The 25385-nt window shown below is 48.3% G+C and overlaps 1 long non-coding RNA gene across 1 annotated transcript; it reads right to left on the bottom strand.

Moving 5' to 3' along the window:
- Nucleotides 1-533: 533 nt before the first annotated feature.
- On the bottom strand, nt 534-17072 carry LOC140394772 (uncharacterized). Its single transcript, XR_011935995.1, has 4 exons — nt 16417-17072; nt 9547-9625; nt 3321-3609; nt 534-1564 (listed from the first exon to the last, which is right to left on the bottom strand). It is a non-coding gene; the product is annotated as an uncharacterized lncRNA (long non-coding RNA).
- Nucleotides 17073-25385: the final 8313 nt, after the last annotated feature.

Here is a 25385-nt window from a genome sequence, read left to right as displayed (position 1 = left end):
ACTCCACTCTCCTTCCTGTCTGTTCTACCCATTGACTCCCTTGTTAGTCAAGAATCGATCTACCCCGCCTTAAAAATATTCAGTGATCCTGCCTCGTCTGCTCTCTTGGGAAGTGAGTCTCACAGACCCTCTGAGAGGAAAAAAATTATTCTTAAAATAGAAGAACACTTATTTATCTGGAGCACTGCACATGCAGGTCAATAAGGGCTCTCCCATTTAAGATGGAGAGGAGGAGATTTTTTTTCCCTGAGGGGCGTGAGTCCCTTCTGTTGTATTTTGAAATCGGACCTCACCTAAAATTGGAAATAAAGAATTTGCCTTTATCCAGAATTTATTGCAGCCTCTGCTTTCCCCAAAAGTACTTAACAATAGATCATCTTTGAGGCGCTTCACTGTATTACGCCACCCTGGGCTGGTGCGCGGTCAATCCCAGCCCCACTGGCCCCGGAGTCACAACACAAGTGAACTAACCAATAATTCTTCTAAAAATACCTGAAATCTTTGGCACTTGTCCAATAATTACAGTCACCAGGTTTGTAAGTTGAAACACAAAGTACTGTTTATTTCTAACAAGAATAATGGTGAAATCTGCGGCAGATACAGTTTGTTAAATATTAAGAAGTATCTAACTACCCCCCACCCTATACACACATGCACAAGACAGACAAACACAGAGGGGTGGAAAAGGGGGCAAAAAGGTAAATGAAAGAGAAAAGTGTCTTTGCTGCTTGGGCAGCACGGTAGCATAGTGGTTAGCACTGTGGCTTCACAGCTCCAGGGTCCCAGGTTGAATTCCCTGCTGGGTCACTGTCTGTGCGGAGTCTGCACGTTCGCCCCATGTCTGTGTGGGTTTCCTCCAGGTGCTCCGGTTTCCTCCCACAGTCCAAAGACGTGCAAGTTAGGTGGATTGGCCATGATAAATTGGCCTTAGTGTCCAAAAAGGTTAGGAGGGGTTATTGGGCTAGGGGGATAGGGTGGAAGTCAGGGCTTAAGTGGGTCGAATGCCGTCCTTCTGCACTGTATGTATGTTCTATGATGGTTCCATGCAGGCTTTGTCCATAGTGAACTTATAAATCACAGTTCTTGTTTTGCAGCATGTTCTCACAATTCTCCTGGATAGACAGAGTCCCTGTTTCATCAGACTTTGTTTTCAGTTTGTGGCCTGTCTTCAGGCTCATTTCTTTAGGCATCCAACACCCACAGGCCTATTGGAGAGAGTTAGCTCTCACAGTGACCTTCTGTAATGGTTTGGTTGGTTCTTTCCTGGAGAGAGTTAGTTAGTTCCCTCTATCCATGCGGCAGATTCAAAAATGAAACCATAGTCTCAACCCTTGAAGCTCTGAAACATTCCAGTGGGATCAGATCCAGTCACCACCTGTTACCGGGCAGATCACAGCCTTTTGGGCCAATTAATTGGCCACCAGCCAAATCAATCAAACCAAGTCATCACTGATGCCGGCCAATCTCTGCCATTGGTGCCGGTCCAACTGCAATCATCAATTTAAATCTGCACAGCCTTCTGGATCCTTCTGTTCGAATTCAAGGCACAGGCCACTGCTTTCTTCTGCGTGAATTAATGGTGCAGGTCCATAAATTATCCATGGATAAAAAATGCAATGGCAAAAGTAAAAGGAAGGGAAAATAAGGGAATAAACAAGGATTAACAAGAAAGAACCTTACAACTGTAATAACACAGGCAAAGGTTTGTATGTAGACAGGCAGCGCATGAATGAATCAACAGTAATCTGCTTCTGATGGTATTGGTGCAGGTGGAATGTGATCATGGAGAACATTGCTGATCTTTTTATCCGCCGCCTTACCCCTCTGCCTGACCGCTCCGCCTTGCCCCTGCCTTGCCCTCCAGCCAAGCCCCCACACCATGCCCCCCCGCCTTGCCCCCCTGCCTTACGCCCCACCTTACCATCCCCCCACCTCACCCCCACCATCCCCCCGCGTCACCCCCGCCTTACCCACCCACCTTACCCCCCTTGCCGTACCCCTGCGCAAATACCTACTCATGCATGATGGGCTGAATGGCACTGTGCAATTTAATGATAGCCAAATTGCTCCTTTGACAATACGTTCCAAACTAGTGATCTGACACCTAGACGGAAAAAGGGAGCAGCCACATAGAAACCCACCACCTGGACGTTCCCCTCCAAGCCACACACCATCCTGACTTGTAAACATATCGCCGTTCCTTCACTGTCCCTGGGGGCAGGATGGCGGCACAGTGGTTAGCACTGCTGCCTCACAGTGCCAGGGACCCGGGTTCAATTCCAGCCTTGGTTAACTGTCTGTGTGGAGTTTGCACTTTCTCCCCGTGTCTGCGTGGGTTTCCCCTAGGTGCTCCAGTTTCTCCCACAGTAAAAGATGTCTTACAACACCAGGTTAAAGTCCAACAGGTTTGTTTCAAATCACTAGCTTTCGGAGCACTGCTCCTTCCTCAGGTGAATGAAGAGATAGGTTCACCTGGGGAAGGAGCGGTGCTCCGAAAGCTAGTGATTTGAAACAAACCTGTTGGACTTTAACCTGGTGTTGTAAAACTTCTCACTGTGCTCACCCCAGTCCAACGACAGCATCTCCACATCACAGTAAAAGATGTGCAGATTGGGTGACATGGAGGCGCAGTGGTTAGCACTGCTGACTATGGCGCTGAGGACCCAGGTTCAATCCCGGCCCCGGGTCACTGTCCGTGTGGAGTTTGCACATTCTCCCCGTGTCTGCGTGGGTCTCACCCCCACAACCCAAAGATGTGCAGGGTAGGTGGATTGGCCACGCTAAATTGCCGCTTAATTGGAAACAAAAATGATTGAGTACTCTAAATTTGTTTAAAAAATGGTTTGAGGGGCGGCATCGTGCGCAGTGGTTAGCACTGGGACTGCGGCGCTGAGGACCCGGGTTCGAATCCCGGCCCTGGGTCACTGTCCATGTGGAGTTTGGGCATATTCTCCCCATGTCTGTGTGGGTCTCACCTCCACAAGATGTGCAGGGTAGGTGAATTAGCCACGCTAAATTGCCCCTTAATTGGAAAAGTAAAATAATTGGCTACTTTAAAGTTTTGTTTAAAATGGTTTGATGGATTGACCATACTAAATTGCCCCTTTGTGTCCAAAAGGTTAGGTGGGGATAGGGTGGGGACTTGGGGCTAGGTAGAGCTTTCTTTCAGAGGTTCGGTGCAGACTCAATGGGCCGAATGGCCTCCTTCTGCACTGTAGGAATTCTATAAAATCCTGGTACTCCCTCGCTAACAGCACAATGGGTGTACCTACACCTCAGCGATTGCAGCAGTGTGATAAACGGTTACTGTAACACTGTACCCTTGTCATCATGTACGGTGATGTCCCCTTTAAGACCGGGCTTGGAACCCTGGGGAACTCCGCCTCCAGCTCCGCCCATCTGGGAGCCATATATAAGGGGCCGCCTTGTTGGCGGCGTAGCTGTTAGCACCCGTCTTGGCACCAGTCTAGTTCTTAGTTTATTAAAGCCTTCTTTATCGTTTACACTCTAAGCGTCGTTATTGAGGGTACCACAAGCAATTCACAAGGACAGTTCACAACAATCTTCTTGAGAGCGACTAGGGATGGCCGAGCCAGCAAGGCCCACACCCTGCAAAAGAATGCAAAAAAAACTTAAATTAGCTGAGGAATGAAGCCTGACCCAAGAAGCAAAATGGTCCGAGCACAAATGTAACTGCCAGTGTTATTTGCAGTCACAAAGTAGGCTGTGCAGTTGTGAAAATGCGACACGACAAACAAATCTGAGCTCTCGAATCCTGCACCTGCACCCATTTGAGTCCTGGTAACTCATGGTCGAGGGGGGATGGGGGTAAAGTGCTTGATTTGATGTCCATCCGCATAAATTGTCCTGGCATGCACAAATCAAATCAAAGCCCCATCGTTCACTGAGGTAGCCACTGAGATCTCCAGGTCTCCCTCTCGCTCTATCGCTCTCTCTCTCTCCGCATCTACCCATAATTCCCATGACAGAGCTGTAATTTCATCTCTCTGAACCAATTCAACTCAGTCCCAGCTGCCAATTCCCAATGATTAGTGCTTCAGAGTTACTGAATTCAATTTAGATAAATAAGTCCTGAATTGCATTTGCTTCTGTAGTGTAAATGGGCTGTGGCCATGCTGTTTAGATTACAAAAGCAGGAAAAGATATAATTCTTTTCTCCATTCCAAAAGTGTATCTATGGAAACACACGAGAAGATCTTTTACAGCAACCAGTGGAATTAGCTTTCCTCATGCCCCCAAGAAACTTCTTTAATTTAAAAGTATATCTGTTTCGTTCTTGTTTGTGGTACTTTATAACACTTGACCTATATTTGACAGATTCAGTTCATTTCACTTCGCTTGTCAGTGCTATTTCTGCATAAATTCATAAGTGCTGTGGGTCTTCCATTATTGTACAACATTTTCTTTCTAGATCCAATTATCAGATGCATTTACTTCGACATAGGGTTAGAGCTGATTACTGATGTTAAGGAAGCCCCTTGGGAGCAGCTGAAGCTGGCTCAGGAACTGTACCTGGTGCTGAGCAACAGCCCAGTTCATTTACAAAAACAAGCCCAGGCCAAAGCCTGCTGATTAAATAGGTTCATGAAAAATGATTGCGGCTCAGTTTAATGCGTTAACCCTTCGGTGCCTCGGTGCGCGGGGGAAACTCTAAAATGGAGGCCGCCCCAAACAGAATTATTTGAAACTTGGTCGTTAAGCAATCAAAGAACAATGCAGCACAGGAACAGGCCCTTCAGCCCTTCAACCCTATACCGGTCATGGTACCTGCCTGAACTAAAGCCGGCTGCACTTACTGAGTCCGTATCCTTCCATTCCCACCCTATTCATATATTTGTCTAGATGTCCCTGAAATGCCGCTATCGTACCTGCTCCCACCACCTCCCCAGGCAGCACGTTCCAGATATTTACCACCCTCTGTGTAAAAAACCTTGCCTCGCACATCAGTTCCAAACTTTTCCCCAAGCACTTTAAACCTATGTCCCCCTAGTACTTGACTCTCCTACCCCAGGAAAGAGAATCTGACTATCCACTATGTCCCTGCCACTCATAATCTTGTTGACCTCTATCAGGTCGCCTCTCAACCTCCGTCGTTCCAGTGAGAACAGACCGGGTTTATCTAACCTTTCCTCATAGCTAATGCGCTCCATACCAGACAATATCAATCAACAAAGCAGGATAAAATAATCGTGCTGGAGCTATGCATCAGAGCTTCGACCCCACAACCCAAAGATGTGCTGGCTAGGTGGATTGGCCATGCTAAATTGTCCCTTAATTGAAAAAAAAATAATTGGGTACTCTAAATTTTATAAAAATAAAATGTATGAAGAGTCTCGCCTGGTATGTTAACCAATCTTTTTTTTCCTTTGATATGTTGACTGACCAGGAGGACATGAAGCTAGATTAATTGGAAGAGCTCAGATATGTGGTTATGGAATCGGGGTGGGCAGGGCAACATGGTAGCACTGTGGTGAGCACCGAGGCTTCACAGAGCCAAGGTCCCAGGTTCGATTCCCAGCTGGGTCACTGTCTGCGGAGTCTGCACGTTCTCCCTGTGTCTGCGTGGGTTTCCTTCGGGTGCTCCGGTTTCCTCCCACAAGTCCCAAAAGACGTGCTGTTAGGTGAATTGGACATTCTGAATTCTCCCCCTGTGTACCCGAACACAGGCCTACTTGTGACAATAAAGATTATTATATTATTATAAATGGGGTTAAGGTACAGGTTTCAATGAAAGACAAAAGGAGCTTTAAGGGTGAATGGTTTAGACCTGTTTCTTGTCCTAGAAACTACTTTTGGCAGAGGAAAACCATCTTGTGATGTTTCTTTGATCCAAATTTCAGAGACTGCATTTAGCATTTGACTTGGAGGAGTTATTGAAGGTAACGGGCAGAGTCACTCTGCTCAATATTCATTTGTTCCCACTGTGAAAAAATAAATAATATTAACAGGCACCAGCAGTAAGGGAAACAGTATAATAGATACCTACCTGGCAGTGAATTGCAAGGTCATAATTCAATTAAACTAATCTATTGGCATCAAAAACCATGAGGATGAATCTTGACCAGTTTTTGAAGATTAGCAGAGCCATGAGATTTAATCAGTTTACAGCTCGCTGCCTGATGTCTGTTATACGTTTGGATGGGATATGGCATCACCCTCAGCTCCTCACTGTTGTAGATATCACCCAGCTTCTTCAAACATCTTGAGGAACCTTCACAAACAGGAACACTACAACTAATGAGCAGCCACGTAGAAATCTTTAAATGTGGTTTCATGATAGGGCCAGAGGGCACGACTGCGTTTAATTTCCCTGCTTCCTCTGACGAGGAGCGGGATTCTCCATTGCTTGACTCCGGTATCGTAATCTGCGATCAGGCGGTGAATTGACTCTGACGCCCAAATCAGGGCCGGCGCCAGTTTGACGCCGGTCAGCCATGCTCCGCCCCCTGAGAAATGGCATCATAATGTCACGCGCCGCGCGCCCAGCATGTGGTCCCAGCGGTCGGGGACCCGGCGTGGCGGGTGCGGAGGTGGCCAGAGAGTGACTGTGGGGTCGTGGATGGTGGGTCGGGTCCACGCACAGCCGGCCAATGTTGTACGGCGCGACCGCTGCAGTCCGTCAGCCATGCGCATGCGCGGCCAGGGACCCGGCCAATTTTGGCGCGGGAGCCGGGGGTTTCACCCGACGCTGCTGCTAGCCCCTCACTGGTACCGGAATCGGTGGGGGTTCACGCCGATTTTTTTTGCGTAAACCTCCCGCAGATTCTCCATTCGTGTCGCCACTTAGCCGCTGAAACAGAGAATCCAGCCCCAGATCTTTTGCTGCTGCAGTCTGTCCTGAGATTGGGTCCTTCTGCCTTGAGCTCTAGGCATGGGACTTGGCAAGACGGCACAGTGGTTAGCACAATTGTTTCTCACCTTCCATTCGATGAAAGTTCATTGATGAAGATATTTGGGGCAAGGATGTTTTACTGAAGACACCCAGTGGCCCTGTTGTGCTGTATGGTCCACTGCTCTGCAGAAGATCTTATTCCTTTTTTGAGTGTTTTTATTGGGTTTTCACATTTTGTATTTAGCAACTCATATGTTGCATTTTACGAAAAAGCGGCGAAAAGAAGTGGAAAAAACGAGCAAGAAATGAAAGGAGATAAAAAGAGAGGCAGAAGTCAGTCCCTTCCCTCCTGCTGTGGTTGGCGTATCATTGTTGTGACTCCTGGTTCAGCCCAGGCACGTATTTACAGATGTCTATCTATAGTTTTAGTCCTTGTCCTCTTCTGTGTTGGTTGGGATCACCTACCTGTTGCACTTTAAATTTGTGGGTGTTTTTTTAAATAAATATTTTTATTCTCCTCCTTTTTCACATTTTCATCCAAATTTACACCCACCAACAAACAGTCCACGGTAACAAATACAATGTCAATCCCCTGGCCAATAATTCCTCCCTTCCACCAACCCCCAAACAACCCCCAACATTTTAAATACAAACATCAAAGAAAAGGATTCAGGAATCCACCATCCACCCCATACATAGTCACCAACAACATACACAGTCCCAACTCCCCCCCAACCCCACCCCCCCGCAATCACCACCCCAACCACCAACCCCCCCTAATGTTCGATGTCATCCAATTCCTGAAAGTGCATAATAATTAGAGCCCATGAATTGTAGAATCCTTCCATCCTTCCCCTCAACTCAGACGTCACCTTCTCGAGTGCTAAAATCTCCAACCGTTTCCCCTGCCACGCCAGGGCACAGAGTGGAGAGATTGACCTCTACCCCAACAGAATCCACCTTTGGCCGATCAGCGAGGCGAAGGTTAAAACATCTGCCTCCGCACCCGCTTCCAACGCCGGCCGATCCGATACCCTGGAAATGGCCTCCAGAGGACCCGGCTCAAACCTCACATGTACCACCTTCGAAATTACCCTGAACACCTCCCTCCAATACCCCTCCAGCTTTGGACAGGCCATTTCTGGGTGTTTTTATTATTATAGGTTATTATAGAATTTACAGTGCAGAGGGAGGCCATTCGGCCCGTCGAGTCTGCACCGGCTCTTGGAAAGAGCACCCTACCCAAGGCCAACACCTCCACCCTATCCCCATAACCCAGTAACCCAGTAACACTAAGGGCAATTTTGGACACTAAGGGCAATTTATCATGGCCAATCCACCTACCCTGCACATCTTTGGACTGTGGGAGTGAAACCCACGCAGACATGGGGAGAATGTGCAAATTCCACACGGACAGTGACCCAGGGCCGGGATTCGAACCCGGGTCCTCAGTTTCTGGGCGTTTTCAATCAAGCATTTTCTTCAGTAAGTTTAGGATTTGAGCTGGTTAACTTGGTTCCTTGCTCCAGCTACTAATGAAATGTAAACAACATGCATCAACATGAAGCCAAATGTAAACTTGGCATATTTTTTGCATTAAAGGAGAACTTTGCCATTGGGGGAAACACATTTAGTGCAAAGTAGTCTCCCAAGCTTCCTACAAAAACATTTTTAAAACATCTCCTGGCTAGAAGACACAATCTGCCACCCCAAAAAGAGCCAACATTTCAATTATTGAACACATACCAAGTTGGTGTTCAACTGGCCATGAACCTTGGATTCAGTCAACTAGAACCTCTGAGCCTATCAAGTAACTACATTATTTTCTCACCTTGCTAAACTAATTAATTGCAACATTAATGTATTCCCACCAGCATAATGTTTCAGTTTCATAGAGCCTTAGATATACGTATGCATGCATGTATACATTCCAATTATTTTGTTGTAACAAAAAATGGCATGGTCGGCCCCTGCTCAGGGTGGCCAACCATAACCACCCCAGAGTTGGATGTTGAAACTACTTGGCTTTGGCCACAGCCTCACAGGTGGTGAAATTGACCAAGTCATCAGGTCAGACAGCTCGTTTTCCAGATTTTTCTTTTCCGTTTGCGTGGCCCACTTATAAGCTATTCTTGAAAATTGCACATACAGGGTGCATTTTAAGGACGAAGTCAAGGTGTGCTCAATCTTCACATACAAGGCTGGAGTTAGCAAGTTTACCTTCCCTACGCAGAACCTCATTCTCTGGGAGAACCTATCAGCAGGTCAACAGCACAAATTCAAAATATCTACCCTAGTCTGATAAACTCTGCCAAGAATCGGCGGCGAGGTCCCAGGTTCGATCCCAGCCCTGGGTCACTGTCCGTGTGGTGTTTGCACATTCTTCCCGTGTCTGCGTGGGTTTCGCCCCCACAACCCAAAGATATGCAGGGAAGGTGGTTTGGCCATGCTAAATTGCCCCTTAATTGAAAACATTGAATTGGGTACACAAAATTTACTTTTAAAAACACTCCCAAGAATATCATTTAGAAAAATTTCTCTTGACTAAGATTTTGGCCAGGGTTTATTGTGTTCACAGTGTAGTTATTATGATATTCTCAGCTATTAATGTGACGTCTGTCTTAAATTCTACTAGAGAGGGAGGTGAGAGGAACTTTTCCCTCCCAAATCTCTCACAGCGTGAGTCTGCTTACCGATTCAAATCCCTCACTGGTGTTGATCCTTCAACTCCACAAGTTCATCCCTGCTGACAATTTCTTGCTGTAGGATGACCTGAGTAAATCAGCAAAAATGTCAGTAAACTTACTTGAAAATCTTTGAACGCTAGTTGTATTAGATATGATGCAAATAGGGCGCACAGTGGTTAGCACTGCTGCCTTAAGGTGCCAGGGACCTGGGTTCAATTCCAGTGGAGTTTGCACTTTCTCCTCGTGGCCGCATGGGTTTCCTCCGGGTGCTCCGGTTTCCTCCCACAGCCCAAAGATGTGCAGGTTAGGTCGGGTTACAGGGGTAAGGCAGGGGATTGGGTCGAGGTAGGTGCAGACTCGATGGGCCAAATGGCCTCCTTCTGCACTGTAGGGATTCTATGATTCTATTTTACTACTTGATTTTAAATAGTTTATGATTCACTTTAGATGACAGTGGGACTGATTCCCAATGATACAATATCTTCCTTTGGTGCTTGCTGCGAGGCGTGCTACCCCAATAGTCCAGCTGCAGAATGTACATTTATTTTATTTTCCCTGAACAGGAGTTTTGTTCCATCTTTTTTTGGGGGGGGGGGGGTCGGTAGTCTTTTTAAAATTAATTCCTGGGTGTGGTTATCACTGGCAAGACCATGAATTATTACCCATACTTAATTGCTCTTGAGAAGGCGGTAATAAACTACAGCCACTACAGACTACAAAGTATAGTTAGAAGTGTGATATAACCAAGTAACGTGCTACACCATTTCACAGAGCATTTAAGAGTCATTCCCATTGCTTTGCGCCATATGTAAGTCAGACTGGGTAAGGACAGCAGATATCCTTCGCAAAAGAACATTAGTGCATCAGTTTAATAGTCACCATTACTGAGATTAGGGGCGCGATCCAGAGGCCACGCTGCGTCCAAAAGGCAGTTCTCCCCCCTGGGCAACGTGGCCGTTGAAAGCTGGGAGTCCCCGCTCCCGGGATGCACCCGGCTCGCAACTCCTTGCGAAATTCAACACAATCTCGCGAAACAATGGGGGTGATCACTTTTTAGCAATCTGTATATTAGAGTGAGGCAGTAAGCCTCACTCTAATGTATAGATTCCCGAGGTTACTGAGGCTTTGGGATTCAACCCTTTCGCCTCAGAGACTTCGGGCGCGCGCCGTTCAGCACTGGGCCCCACAAACGGGGCACTCGTGGGGGTCTCCCAGGGGATCGAATGCTCCCAGCTGCAAGCCCTTTGGGCAGGGTGGTGCCCTGGCACTGCTGGTGCCACCTGGGCACCCTGCTAGTTCTGGCTTGGCACCCTGGCAGTGCCAGCCTGGCACCCTGGCAGTGGCATCTTGGTGCCAGCCTGGCACTGCCAAGGTGCTTGGTCAGCACTGCGAAGGTGCCAAGCTGGCGTTTTTTTGCACACGCGCGATCGGGCTGGTGTTGCTTGGTGTGGGCGGCAGGGGAGGCCGGGGACCTTCCTATACTGCATTTGCACTGGGGAGGGAGGTCAGGGATTGTTTTGGGGGCCTTGGAGATCGTGACGGCATTTAAAAATGGCGCCCGACCTCTCGCTACACGGGCAGATCCGGCGAGCGGAAATCTCCACTGTACAGAACGGGGCTCTGTGCGGCCACGGCCGTGTGTTCCCTGTTCAGGCCCCTTATACAACGTGAGTCACGTTGAGTAGCCATGTGTTTCTCGACACTGCGAGCGCCGGGAAAAGTGCAGCAAAACGCACTTGCTATGGGACTTTGTTCCCTTTTCGGAGAATCACGCTCTAGGTTTATACATTAGGGCGGCTTGGTAGCACAGTGGTTAGCACAGTTGCTTCACAGCGCCATGGTCTCAGGTTCGATTCCCAGCTTGGGTCACTGTCTGTGCGGAGTCTGCACGTTCTCCCCGTGTCTGCGTGGGTTTCCTCCGGGTGCTCCGGTTCCCTCCTACAAGTCCCGAAAAGATGTGCTTGTTAGGTGAATTGGACATTCTGAATTCTCCCTCTGTGTACCCGAACGGGCGCCGGAGTGTGGCGACTAGGGGATTTTCCCAGTAACTTCATTGCAGTGTTAATGTAAGCCTACTTGTGACAATAAAGATCATTATTATTAAAGATTATTATTTTTATACATTCTAGATTTGTTTAATTCATTGAGTTGGGATTTGAACTCCAGAGCACAGTTCAGGCCTTTGGGCGACTGTTGCAGTAACATACCACCTATGCTGCCGTTCCCATGATAATGCTAACTGTTTTTATATTTTACCAAGTGGTATAACTGTGAAATGCTTGGGTGCCCAGTGTTGCCTAATTATTCCTTTCCAAGGGCAAATATGAAACTGTCTTCTTCACCAATCTGAGGTCAGTGACCTAGTGATGGAACAATCTTGAATTATGCATTCCATTTCTCTGCAAGTCTTGGAGAATCCAATCATTGGTGGTCAGGTCAATAATTATCTGTTTTCCTTTGAAAACAACTGAAGGTGACAGGTTATCAACGGTGTTAAGGAGAATACAAGCCATGTCCTCTGGTGGCATTATTTCAGGCTTATCAATCCATGATGATACCTGATCGTATTGAAGATGAGCGCTGAAACCTAGCAATCTATTAACAAAACGACTGCCTGATCCCTGGAGTTTTTTTTAAAGATTCAGAGTACCCAATTCATTTTTCCAATTAAGGGGCAATTTAGCGTGGCCAATCCACCTACCCTGCACCACATCTTTGGGTTGTGGGGGCGAAACCCACGCAAACACGGGGAGAATGTGCAAACTCCACACGGACAGTGACCCCGGGGCCAAGATTAAACCTGGGACCTCGGCGCCGTGAGGCAACAGAGCTAACTACTGCATCACCGTGCTGCCCCCGATCCCTGGAGATTTTTGGAGGCTATAGGCCAATGGGAATCCGCTATCCAAAACCTGGCGATGACCAAAATTTTCCTACCTTCCAGGGGAGAGACATTTTTGAACAAACATTTGTGGGAGGTCTGGGGCGCAGCTTGCACTGAACGTTTCCATCTGTAGTGAGTGCCTGCATCCTTTCCTTGATCAGTGGGTTTGGGATGGAATCTGCATCACCGGATTCAGGATATTCCAGGATTTAGAATGTCTAGAAACCTAACTGAGCAGAAATGTAAAAATATACGGGACTAATCAACTGCACCAACGCTCTGAACTGGAATGTTGTGAAGTGTACATTTGAACTGCAGGATGACTGGCTCGATTTAAAAGTTGAGAGGCTTTCTGAACGAAAATGCCAAAAATATAAAAGCCGTACATGGGATTAGGTCCATAGCACTTACACAAAAACTGTCTGTGTTGAGCAAACAGAATTAGCGATACAGGTACCAACTTTCCTTGGCTGAAAGGGAATTAGCACAGTGGCCACTTTGGAAGCACTCCAGTGTGTAGCTTCAAAGTGTATTCCTGTGGGTAGCTGCAGCTCACTGTATGCACTTTGATAACTGGAGCTATACAGGAGACAGGTATCTTTCTGTTTTGATTGGGAGGGGGTGTGTGGCATCGGCTACAACACCCTTGTCATGCCCTTACTTGTTTTGTCTATCAAAGGATGAGGGGAAGTGTTCGGGAGATCAACATCACAATCCTTATCCCCCTGGGTGGCTTTCACTCTCAGCTGCAGAAGACCTTGGGCTGCGGGGAATCACAGTTACTCACTTGGATGGAACTCAACAATCCTGTTTTAACTCCTGCAGCCAATAACAATTTCAGCGGGAGCCAAGATTGTCTCCTTGCCTGCGGCTCACCCACCTCAGTACTGGCCGTGACCGTTCACTGCTTTTCCGCAAAATGCCAGCCTTGGGGAAGTCAGGTCAGACCATCCCTATGAGAATTATAAACGCTGTAAATCCTACGCACAATTAGCATCTTACAAGCCAGTAACACATAATATTATTGTGTGTTTATACTAGCCACTGAATTTACGATTATGAGTTGATGTGTGCATAACCCTGTGGTTAGGTTAGTGTGACCTGCAAGGGCACCAGCCATGAATGAACATAGGTGAGTCAGTTGATTGTTCTGGCTGCAGCTTCAGCTTGTGTGACTGCCAAAAAAACCTGCTTTTAATGTTTTTACAGTTGATTGTCTTGAGAGATGAATGAATAAATGTGAAGTAAATACTACTTTTAAAAGCCCATACTGTAGCTCGGATCCTGCTAATTTGAAAGTCAGACATTCCTAAGCAGCACACGGGTATGATTGTTGTCGTTTGAGAAAAGGGCCCTGTTCTAACTGGTGGTTCAAGCGGGAATGGCCCGGGAGTGGCAGAGCAATAACAGAAGGCCCAGGCTCGCTTGTCATTCCCGGTCTGCGCACAGTTGGTGGACCTCCGGCAGGGAATTAACTTAAATGTTGCAAATGCCCTTCTGCCCCTCTCCGAGAGAGAGGATCTTGCTCCCGATCTCTGCCCAGTCCCTGCTGCTAGAAAATGCACATGCTTGGGGCATCGGTGAGGAAACAATCAACTTTGCCTGGGCAGCCTGGGTGGAATGGTACCTACTGGAGCCAGTGGGTGGAGATTTCCGCTCCTGCCAGTCGGAATTATGACCGACGGGGAAGCAAGATTTGGAAGGAGGCCAAAAACCAGTTTCCCGGTGTTGGGAAATTCGTTCGGAATCTTGCTTTCCCAACTCTCATGGTGGGTCGAAGGAAGGTCGAGTCGCCCTCTGATCTGTGTCAGGGACACCATTTGCATCTCATGACTGCTCATCAAAAGCCCAACGCACCGGAATCTTGTCCGCCCCACCCTCCAAATTTAGCATCCCGCCAGCGGGAATTTATAACATTCCGGGCTGGATTCTCCCGCCCCGCCCGCCGCAAGAATGCCACAGGCAAGACACCGACAATGGAAAAATCCATTGACTTTGGATTCTCTGGCCGCCGGGCGCACGAGGCTGGCGAACCCCGCCCTGTTTCACCACCACCCAACATCAGTGACGTGCAGCTGGCAAGGTAGACTTCTTCCTGGGCTTTCAGGTCAGTGGACGATGCTTTTGCCTTTTGTTCACACCATCACGGAGAGATATTGGGCTGGATTCTCCGATTCTGAGGCTATGTCCCCACGCCGGCGTGGGAGCGGTGGCGTTTTACGACTGGAAATTCAGCGCAAAACGGGTCACCAATCCTCCGCTTGGCTGGGGGCTAGCAGGAAGGCAGCATAGAGCACCTGACTCTAGCTGCCGATACAGCCCGGAGAATTGCCGGGTCCGTGGCCACTGATGCACACGGCGGCGGACCAGGCCTGCAAAATAGTGCCCCCCCCCTATGGCCAGCTTGCAAGCCCCGGACCACCCCCCAACAGTGCCCCCAGCCCCTGACAAAGTCTCCTCTGCCCACGGATTGGCCTTCCCGCTGCTGTGGCGGCGTTGGACTGAGTCCGCAGCCACCATGCCGCGTTCCGACGGATGATAGCACACGTGACTGATGCCGTCGGGAACCCGGCCGGTCAGGGGCGGAGCATCGGGGGGCGGGCCTCAGGCTACCACGAGTATGCTGCTTTGTTGGGGGCGGAGCATCGCAAAAACGACGACGCCCCCGATTTGGGCGGAAACGGGTATTCTCCGGCTGATCGACGAACCAGATTTCGGTTTGCCGACCGGAGAATCTCGCCCATGGCTGCCTGTCACACAAGCTGCACCGAGGCTGAGTGAAGGGGAGCGGCAAGAACGGGTCTGGAGTACGGGAGGGGGAAAGAAGAAGCAGAGTGGAAGAGTCATTGGCTGCCCAGGTGCCGTTCAATTGTGGCGACCAGATGCTGGAGCCTATAAGGTGACGGCAGGGCCGGTCACGTGGTCCTCCCGGCTGCAAAATTGATGAGCTCAACAGCGCGAGATGATCAGAGGATTGGATAGGGTGGACAGTGAGAGCCTTTTTCCTCGGATGGTGATGTCTAGCACGAGGGGACATAGCTTTAAATTGAGGGGAGATAGATATAGGACAGATGTCAGAGGTAGGTTCTTTACTCAGAGAGAAGTAAGGGCGTGGAATGCCCTGCCTGCAACAGTAGTGGACTCGCCAACACTAAGGGCATTCAAATGGTCATTGGATAGACATATGGATGATAAGGGATTAGTGTAGATGGGCTTTAGAGTGGTTTCACAGGTCGGCACAACATCGAGGGCCGAAGGGCCTGTACTGCGCTGGAATGTTCTATGTTCTATGTTCTAGATCTCGCCTGTTCAGTCGACCCACTCTCCAACCGAAATCACTTCAACTTTCACTTCTGCCGCAGGACCTAATGGAAAATCCCATCTATAGAGTCACTATGGCAACAGGGATTTAGCAACAAAGACCTTGAGAAGTCAACAAAAGTCCTAGTGTACAGAACAGCTGTCGTCACCACATTCTTGCGTTGAAGTGAGACCTGGACTGTGTATCAGCGACACATAAAGAGCGCAAGAGAAGTTACATCAACAATGCCCCAGACACGTTCTCTGGATTCAATGGGAGGACCATAAAAGAACCCACTAGTGTTGTTCTTAAAGTCAGTTCCATTAGCATTGAGGCACAGCTCCTGCAAATTCAACGTTGACAGTCTGGACAGTGTCCAGATGGTTGAAAAGCATCTCCCCTGTGTCCTGTTTTCCCAACTCCCAAATAGCCAGAATCCAAGGGCAGGACAAAGAAAACACGTCAAAGAGAGCTCCAGACTGTCTTCAAAGCTTAGCTGCTTTGACGTTAAATGCTGGGGGGGCAGTGGTGGTGGTGGTGGGGGGGGGGGGGGGGGGGCTGGAGTTTGCGACTATCTGTTCAAAATGGCAACAACTTGTCCATCAAAGCTGCGTCACACTTTGAGTCACAAAGTGCTAATGATGAGGCAGAGCAGAGGCAGAGAAGTAAAGAAAAGGAAGCAAACCCTCACCGCCTTGTGGGACATCCGCAAGGTGTACCATCCGTCGTCATGGGCACGTTCCAACGATAGCGCTTACCAGGCAATGCCTGTTTCAAAAGGAGGGCACAGTCTGGCTGTGCTCTGCCAACACAGGCAAGGCTCGCTTCAAGTGCTTTGCTGAAATGCAGCCAGCACAGAATCTTCAAACGCCTTCAGGGAATCTGCCTAATTCGGCTTTGATGAAGCCTCAGTTTAGTTCCCGAGGCAGAGTCGGAGAGCTCTGTGTCCAATAGTTCTTCTACAACCAGAGGCAATAGCTCTTGGGGTGCTTTGCGTGACCCGAAAGAAAATGCTTCACAGTCTCTCTCGTGTGTGCTCCTGTGGTTTTCTTTCAGCCCAGACGCTCTTGTTTATTGCCACGGCACACATTTCCCATTATGCTTTAACGCTCATAAAAGGTGAGGCTTGACGGGGTGAGAACATGGGTCAATTCGCCCACCCCATGTTTTGCACGCAATAGCCGTGGCGTGCACACTGTGAAAGGAATAGCTGGAGCCAGGCCAGACATCTCGAGCCTTATTTATACGTTCAGCCGTGTGTAGAGTTTGTATTCCACTCGGCTAGAAGCTCGGAATGTGTGGTTTCCTACCACTGCTACCCTGAATCCGATGCGCTTTAACATTACATTTGCCTGAGGTTGGACTGTTCCCGTCAAATGATCCATAGGCCAGTGATATCGCTGATGCAACTGCGGTTTGATACGTCTTCCCTTGTGTTTGGTGGTTACCAGCCTAATTGAGGAAATGTGCGCTGCCTGAAAGTACTTGAATCATACCTTCAGTATTGATCCATCGTGCAGGATCTAATTAATAATCCATGTGGTTTACTCCCATCGCATCCTGCAATCCATTTTCATTTTGACAATTCAAGGTCCGATGAGGAAACCCGAGGCAAACCAGTCAGTACATCCCATAAAATTAACTAAATACAGGACGACGGTCGCCCCATGTCTCTTGTGCTCGCCATGGCTCAATTGGTTGGGTTCCTGTCCCACTCCGGAGACTTCAATGTAACAATCTTGAGCGGGCACTCAAGTGGGGTACAAAGGGAATGCTGCACAGCAGAAGGTTACACCCTTCGGATCTTTTCCGCTTTCTGAACTGAACGTAAAAAGCATTCCCTTGGCACTCTTCGGAGAGGAGTTGTCCTGCCCAGTATCTGCCCCTCATCCAGCATTGCAGAGAGCCAGACTGGCTGAGGGTCATCACATTGCCAATGGTGGAAGCTGGCGAATTGATTCACGCGTCTCCTCCTACATTACAACAGCGATTACACGTCAGAAGTGCTTCATTGGGTGTAACCTCCTTTGGGACATGCTGAGGTTGTGAAGGCACTTGATAAATGCTAGTTTTCTTTCAAGTATCAGGAAAGGACCTTGGGCGGGGTTCTTGGGTCTCCCCGCCGCGTGGTCCTCGGCTGTGGGAAGCGCTGCCCCATTCATTGATCGTGGGATTCTCCACTCCCACTGCTGTCAATGGGAATTCTGCAGGCAGGGAGATTTCCGGCCCTTTGATTTTCAAAGAGAATGGGCGGGATTCAACGGAATCGTTGCGATGGCCCGACGCCGGCATCAAAAACGGCGCGAACCACTCTGGCGTCAGGCCGACCGGAAGTAGCGGAATCCTCCGCACTTCCGGAGGGCGAGGTGGACGCTGGAGGGGTTGGCGCTGCGCCAGCCGGTGGAAAGGACTGCACAAGTCCGTACATGCGCCAAAGGGCCGGCGTGATCCCGCGCATGCACGGAACTGCCGCCGCATTCTGGCGCATGCGCAGGGGGGTGTCTTCTCCGCGCCGGCCATGGTGGAGCCCTACAGGTGCCGGCGCGGAAGGAAGGAGTGCCGGGGTCGGATCTCCCCGGGCCCCCCGAGGACCGCACCAGCTGACTTACCTGCCAGGTCCTGCCGTGTGGGACCACGTCTAATCCACGCCGGCGGGACTGACCAGAAACTGACGGGCGCTCGGCCCATCGGGGCCTGGAGAATTGCCGTGGGGGGGCCGCTGCCAACGGCCCCCGACTAGTGTGAACCCCACCCGCGCCCGAAAACCGGCGCCGAAGAATACGGGAGCCGGCATCAGGGCGGCGGGGTGGGATTCGCGCCGCCCCGTGGGGATTCTCCGACCCGGCGGGGGGTCAGAGAATCTCGCCCAATGTTCGCATTGTATCCCCACTAAATGCAAGCCTTTGTTCTGGTTGAAACTGGCAAGTCGCAAGTTTATTGGCATTTTTCAACTATTTCTGCCTTGTTTGATGAAAAACAGCAGACAAAGGGCAGAGTAAAGGTTCAAAATGAACATGATTCCTAACTATATGTTGCAAAAAGCAGTCGATAACTATTGCACCAACAATTACAATTATAGAGGGCATTTTATGTTGTAAATATTGCAAAATATCAACAGAGTTGCATTTATAAGGCTCCTTTGATGTAATACAGCGCCCCATGTGTCACAAGAGGGCCAACAAAATGTTATTGTCTGGCTATCAGGAGATATTTGGACATGTGAAGTAGATTTTAGGGAGCGTCTTAAACGTCAGAGAGATGTGGAGCGGTTTACAGAGGTAATTCTAGAGCTAGATTAGAGGAGCAAATCTAGTCACCCAAAGCTATGATTTGTCTGTTTGAACGGATAAACAATTGGATTGTGGAGATATCTAAATAGCGCAGCAACCACTAATTATATACAGTTGGATATTTTACATATTGTAAATATCACACAACAACTTGCATTTAAATGCTCTCCTAGCTAAAATTTCCCAAGGTGCTTCACAAAATCTGGCACTGAGGCACAGAAGGAGATCATTGGACAGATGGCCAAAGGCTTGAACAAACAGGTTTAAATGGCACCATTTAGGATCATTATTACGGCCTTTTCAAAGACTCAAAAGCTATCTCAGCCCATTGGTACATACCGCTGAGACTGAAGGGAGCGAGGGCTGAGATTTGACTCGCCAAAGTGGAAGGAAGACCATCCCCAGTATGGTGGCATGAGTCTGTCAGCGAGAGATGGTGCAGTCCAAGCCTTTACTCGGTATCCGGTTGAGATGATGCAACATGAGGTGGCTGGCATCTTGGTCATTTTAGGGCACTGTCCCATAGGTTATTGCTTTGCCTGTAGGGAGGCGGAGATGTCAGCTGGCCAATACAGTCCCTGTCTGTACCTCGCCCGTGATGAAAATTAACTGCAAACATCCTTGAGGTAAACGACACAGCTCTGTTTGTGAAAGACTTCCTAATGGTCATTGCCAGATATCTGCAGATTTGGCCGGTAGCATCTGAAGGAGAATGATAACCTGGTCCAGGCTTTCTTATGATTTCCACTTGTGTATCTTGCTTCACACACCCCGGAGAAGGTTTGTAGTGTGTGCAGTGTGAAATTGTCCAGCAACACAGCAAGTAAGACATTCACACTCTGTGGCCAGGATACTACAGGGGGTGAGTGCAATGGCAATTCTTTAAACCTCCAGTTGGTCACTGGAGGCAACTTCATTTGTCTTGATGTCTCTGCCAAAAGGACAGCTTTGTTTGATTCCTCTGTGCATTGAAGCCATGATCCTAGTTCATATTTTCGAGCCCTGGTGTGGTACTTGAACCCACAACCTCTGCCTCAGGTCTGCCGGGGGGGGTCAAGGTGAATCGGTACCTGCAGGAAAATGGTAGGGCGCCTGTATACAGGGCATGTGCCGTCCATCCCACCGGAGCAGGAAGATGTTGCGGGATTTCCTATCAGCCTCTACAGAGGCAAACACTCTCCGTCCCGGCCCTGACATGGCATTTAGTCCCAGGTGGGAGAATTCCACCACAGTGTTTACTGACTTTTGATTGGGTTGTTGAGAAATCCATGGAATCTGTCTTGGTCGCATCTGCCATTTATAGTGCAGTGGTGTGCTTGACCACAGCTTGCACGCTAATTTGCATGTACCTCATGTTAACCCTGAATGTTAAGAGTGTAAGATAGATACAGCAATTTTTAAAAAATCTTCCTGACCTTGTATAGTAAAGTTTATTTTTGTTTGTCTAAAACACGTGGAATCTTGTGGCTTTATTCAAATTAATGTGTGTGTTGACTTTAAACAAAAAGTTTCTGATCCCTAGCGGGATTCTAGCAAACACTTGGGGCCTAGTACAGGATCATCACACTATACAAAACAGAAAATACTGCAAAGACACAACAAGTCAGCCCGGTAGCATAGTGGTTAGCACAATTGCTTCACAGCTCCAGGGTCCCAGATTTGATTGCCGGCTGGGTCACTGTCTGTGCGGAGTCTGCACTTTCTCCCCGTGTGTGCGTGGGTTTCCTCCGGGTGCTCCGGTTTCCTCCCACAGTCCAAAGATGTGCAGGTTAGGTGGATTGGCCATGCTAAATTGCCCTTAGTGTCCAAGGTTGCCCTTAGTGTTGGTTGAGTGGGGTTACTGGGTTATGGGGATGGGGTGGGGTGGGCTTGGGTAGGGTGCTCTTTCCAAGAGCCCGTGCAGACTCAATGGGCCGAATGGCCTCCTTCTGCACGGTAAATTCTATAAAAAGGTCAGGTAACATGTTTGAATAAAGAAAAAATGTTGTCCTTTTGGGTGTAACAGGGTTATCCAAGTGTTTGAAATGTTCCATTTTATCCAGATCAGCCATGATCTGATTCAATGGTGGAACAGTTTCGATGCGCTGAATAGCCTAATCCTGATGTTTGTCATTAAAGAGATGCCTGCCCCCACCATTGCTCTCTGGAAGAAACATGCAGCGTAAAAGTAGCATAACATTTTTTTTAAAGTGTAGCCTCTACTTGATTGAATTTGCCATTTCCAGGAAGGAACCATTAACACTTACTGAGTATGAATGAATCCAACAGGCACTGATTTGAATTAGATTAGTAACGATTTGGTTTCATCTCTCCTATGTGTCAGTTGGTTCACATTCAGCAATGGAGAAATGTTGGCCGGTAAAAGCCTTTCAATAGGCTTTCTGATTTCTTCAGAATGCAAATGTGTTGTCGGTTTATAAAGAGTTGTCAGGAATGAAGACAGCCTGTTTGGCAGATCCTTAATATAACAAAAAGACTGAGAGTGGAGTACAGAGGAACAAGCGATGTCAATCACATTTCTCTCAAAGATCCATTACAGGCAATTCTTTGATTATATTCTTGCAGAATGAGATAAGAGCTCCTTTTCAGCCTTATTTTATCAGCAATATTATTGCAAAATATCATTGGAAAAAGACTTGTGACACTCAGAGAGAAATATTGTCTTCCTTAAACTTACATTACTCAATTCGGCTGCACATTTGATTGGTAGATTGATGTAAAGTTCCTTGAGTCAAACATACAGAAAAGGCTGACTATTTGGCACCAGTAACCTGGTTATGAGCCAGCTAGTGATTTGCTCCGGTCACAGCTCAATGCTGTTCACGTGGTGGCCTTGATCTTGGGCTGTGCGAGATCTGGTACCAGCAAGACCCCAGACTCACCTTCACGCCTGGACTAATGGCATCTCCAGGGATTGCCTGTAGTCCCAACAGTAGCCACCGCTCGCTGTGGCACTATAGGAACTGAAGAGTTGATGGCCATTTGATTGGCTAGCAGACCTCAGAGCCAGGACTTCCTCTCCAATGGGAGCGAAAGTCCTTCCGTGAGCCGATTAACAGTCTGACGTTTCACCCCCGGCATTTTAGCCATAGGGGTGGGGCCACCACTTGCAGAAACTTGCAGCACAGAAAGAGGCCATTCGTCTGTGCTGGCTCTTTGACGTTACGATCCCCTGGGCTAGTGCTTGGTCAATTCCAGCCCCACTTGAGTCAGAGCCTCAACACAATTGAAATTAATGAACAATTCTTTGAAAAACATCCAAAGTCTTTGGCCCTTGGCTGGCCAATAATTACAGTCACGGGGTTTGAAAATGGTTATTAATAATAGTAACTGCAATTAAATATGCAGCAAATATGACAGATTAACCAATTCCTAACCCTCCCACTTAAACTTGCCCCACCCTCTACACACACACAAGACAGACAAACACAGAGGGGAGAAAGGGGTGTAAAAATAATAATTAAAAGGGTTAAACGTCTTTGTTTCAGATGGTTCCTTAAATTTTGGCTTTCAGTTGAGATTTTCTGTATCCAGTCTGTAATGGTTTTCACTGTAGATTCATTCATTCAGCTTCTCGGTTGATTCAGGTAAACAGCAGCTCACAGAATTTCTGGAGAAGACACGAGAGAGAGGGAGAGAGACAGAGAAAGAGCAGGTCCTTGTCTCTCAGCGACCAGATCTCCAATTCTGCTTTCCTTGGGTCTCTGGAAATCATCCCACTCAAGTAGGATCCAATCACCACCTGTTACCGGGCAGATTTCATTGGCCACCAGCCAACCAATCGAACCGAGCCCCACCCCATCTTTCTCTCGGGTGCCGAAAAGTCTGATTTTTGCTGTTTAAAGCTAGCACAGTGTACTATGTTGTAACTTCCAAGTTCCTAATTTCCCCTGCTCAACTTAAAGACACATGTCCATTAAGCATCCATGGATCAAAATGCTGAAAGCAAAAATAAAGAAAGGGGACACAGGAAAGCCCTTACATTTGAAAGAGCATTCACTCATAGACCCACTTGTCCTGCTTTTTGTCCGTAACCCTGTAAGTTCCTTATCCTCAGAACCTGTTCAACTCTTTCCTCCGAACCTTTGCACTTCTTTCTTTGTTTCTCTACTCCCCCTCTTTCCTCTCCTCCTTTCCTCCTCTATCTGCAACAGTAGTGGACTCGCCGACACTAAGGGCATTCAAATGGTCATTGGATAGACATATGGACGATAAGGGAATAGTGTAGATGGGCTTTAGAGTGGTTTCACAGGTAGGCGCAACATCGAGGGCCGAAGGGCCTGTACTGCGCTGTAATGTTCTATGTTCTATGTTCTATCTCTTGCCTCAACCCCACTTCACCTCAATTCCCTCCTCCAACTTCTCCCTTTCTTCTTTCCCCATTCCTCCACATCTGTTTCGCTTTGGGCTGCAATTCCACTCAGGTGTCCTCGAGCAGCCTTCGATTCTTTCCCTTCCAGGGTTCCATCTCTGCTCTCTCCTCTTTGCCAAGCGGCACTTACCCCTCATTCTCTTTGTGCCTTTAATTTTGCTCAATCTTTCCACTTCCATTTCTCCAGCATCCAACCCTTCTCCACTTCCCTCCATGACACTTAACCCCAATGAACAAAGAAAGAACGAGCCATCCACAACTCCAAAGTGCTTTTCAACCTAATGGGTGTATCTCTTCTAATGTGGGAGGTACGATAGTCTATTTGGAGGTTCTGCAAAGGGAATGACAAGGTAGTCCATTTTAGTGATGTTGCTTGAAGGATAAATATTGGCCAGGATATCATGGACAACTTCCATTTCCTTCCTTGAATAATGCCATGGGAATGTTAATGTCACCACAGGAAGCAGAAGCGGAATCATTTTAAGGTGTTTTGCAATATTTGGTGAGAATTAGGAATAATATTCATAAAGACTTGATGGTTAAGAGATGGGGGGGGGGGGGGGTCGGGAATGTCACAGTCTCAGGTGGAGGATGCTCCTCAGGTGAAGCTCCAGCACTTTGTTGGCGAAGAAGCTTTACCATTCGTCTGGCTGACCTGGAAGTGCTTATCGATGCTGACACGGGTAGGGAGGTGGGGGAGGATGGGCTGATTTTCCCTGTGATCCTCTGAACGCCACCACCAGGCTCAAATGGCGGACGGAAGCCCGTCCTGTGGGGGAAACCGCCAGCTGCCTCGCTCTGGAGCGACCAGTTAATGACCAGAGGACTGGCTCTTGAAGCTGGAAGAGCCAAACAAAGGCCTCCTAGCTTAAAGGTGGCAGCAGGTCGCTATTGGAGGTAAACAAGAGAGGGGGGGCGCTTCAAAACGGAGGCACTCTCTAGCCAATCTTTCAAAATTTAAAATGAAACTGGCCTTTCCACTCTTTGGGGGTTGGTGTAGGAACCACTTCACGGGGGTGGTCTGGTCTGCCTCTTGGTGGAACTGATCTCAATTGGCCATTAGCTAGTTTAATTGGCTACTTGCCACGTGCTGGTGCCACCTCCCGGCGCTTCCCCCCCCACCCCCGCCATCCCCCCTCCTGGAAAAATGAGCTGGGAGTGAGATGGACAAAAACTTTGCAGATGAAATATAAAGCATAATGCTTTGGTAGGAAGAATGGGCAGCACCTACTTAAGACAGAGATGAGGAGGAATTTTTTCTCTCGGAGGGGAGTGAATCTGTGGAATTCTGAACTGCAGAGAGCTGCAGAGGCTGGGCCGTTAAGTATGTTCAAGGCTGAGATAGACAGATTTTTAATCAGTGAGGGAATCGAGGGTTATGGGGATAAGATGGGAAAGTGGAGTTGAGGATTATCAGATCCGATCAGCCATGATCTCATTGAATGGCGGAGCAGACTCGATGGGCCGAATGGCCAACTTCTGCTCCGACGCCTTATGGGCTTATGTATCCATGAAATTGGCATGCAGGCTACCGGCCTTATTTTCAAGCCCACCTGTCTCTGTTTCCAGCCCAGCGGGGTCCCGAAATTTACGTCCGTGACAAATTTGTCAATATCTCCCCTGCCTCGACCTATCCCTGTTCTTCTATTCTGCCCCACCTCCACCACCCCCTTTCCGCTGTATATTTCTTTACATTTCTGCCGTTCACAGTTCTGTAGAAGGGTCATTTAGATCAAAACATTAACTCTGTTTCTCTCTCCACAAATATTGCCAGACCTGCTGGATTTATCCAGTTAATCTCAAAATTAATCTGCTTTTAATCTCAAAATCGAACTCTCGAGTTTCTGACATGAGATTCCCCCGTATCTCCCATCTTGTACACCCAACAGCGCACAGGACGAAGCAACCTGCTTGATTGGCATGCTGCCAACCACTTCAAACATCCACTTCTTCCGCCAGAGGCGCATCATGGGGACAGCGTGTACCACCTACAAGATG

Source organism: Scyliorhinus torazame, chromosome 18 (assembly GCF_047496885.1).
Source record: "Scyliorhinus torazame isolate Kashiwa2021f chromosome 18, sScyTor2.1, whole genome shotgun sequence".
Lineage (NCBI taxonomy): Eukaryota > Metazoa > Chordata > Chondrichthyes > Carcharhiniformes > Scyliorhinidae > Scyliorhinus > Scyliorhinus torazame.
Note: the sequence above shows the minus strand (reverse complement) of the source record. Positions and strands in the feature narration are given on the sequence as shown.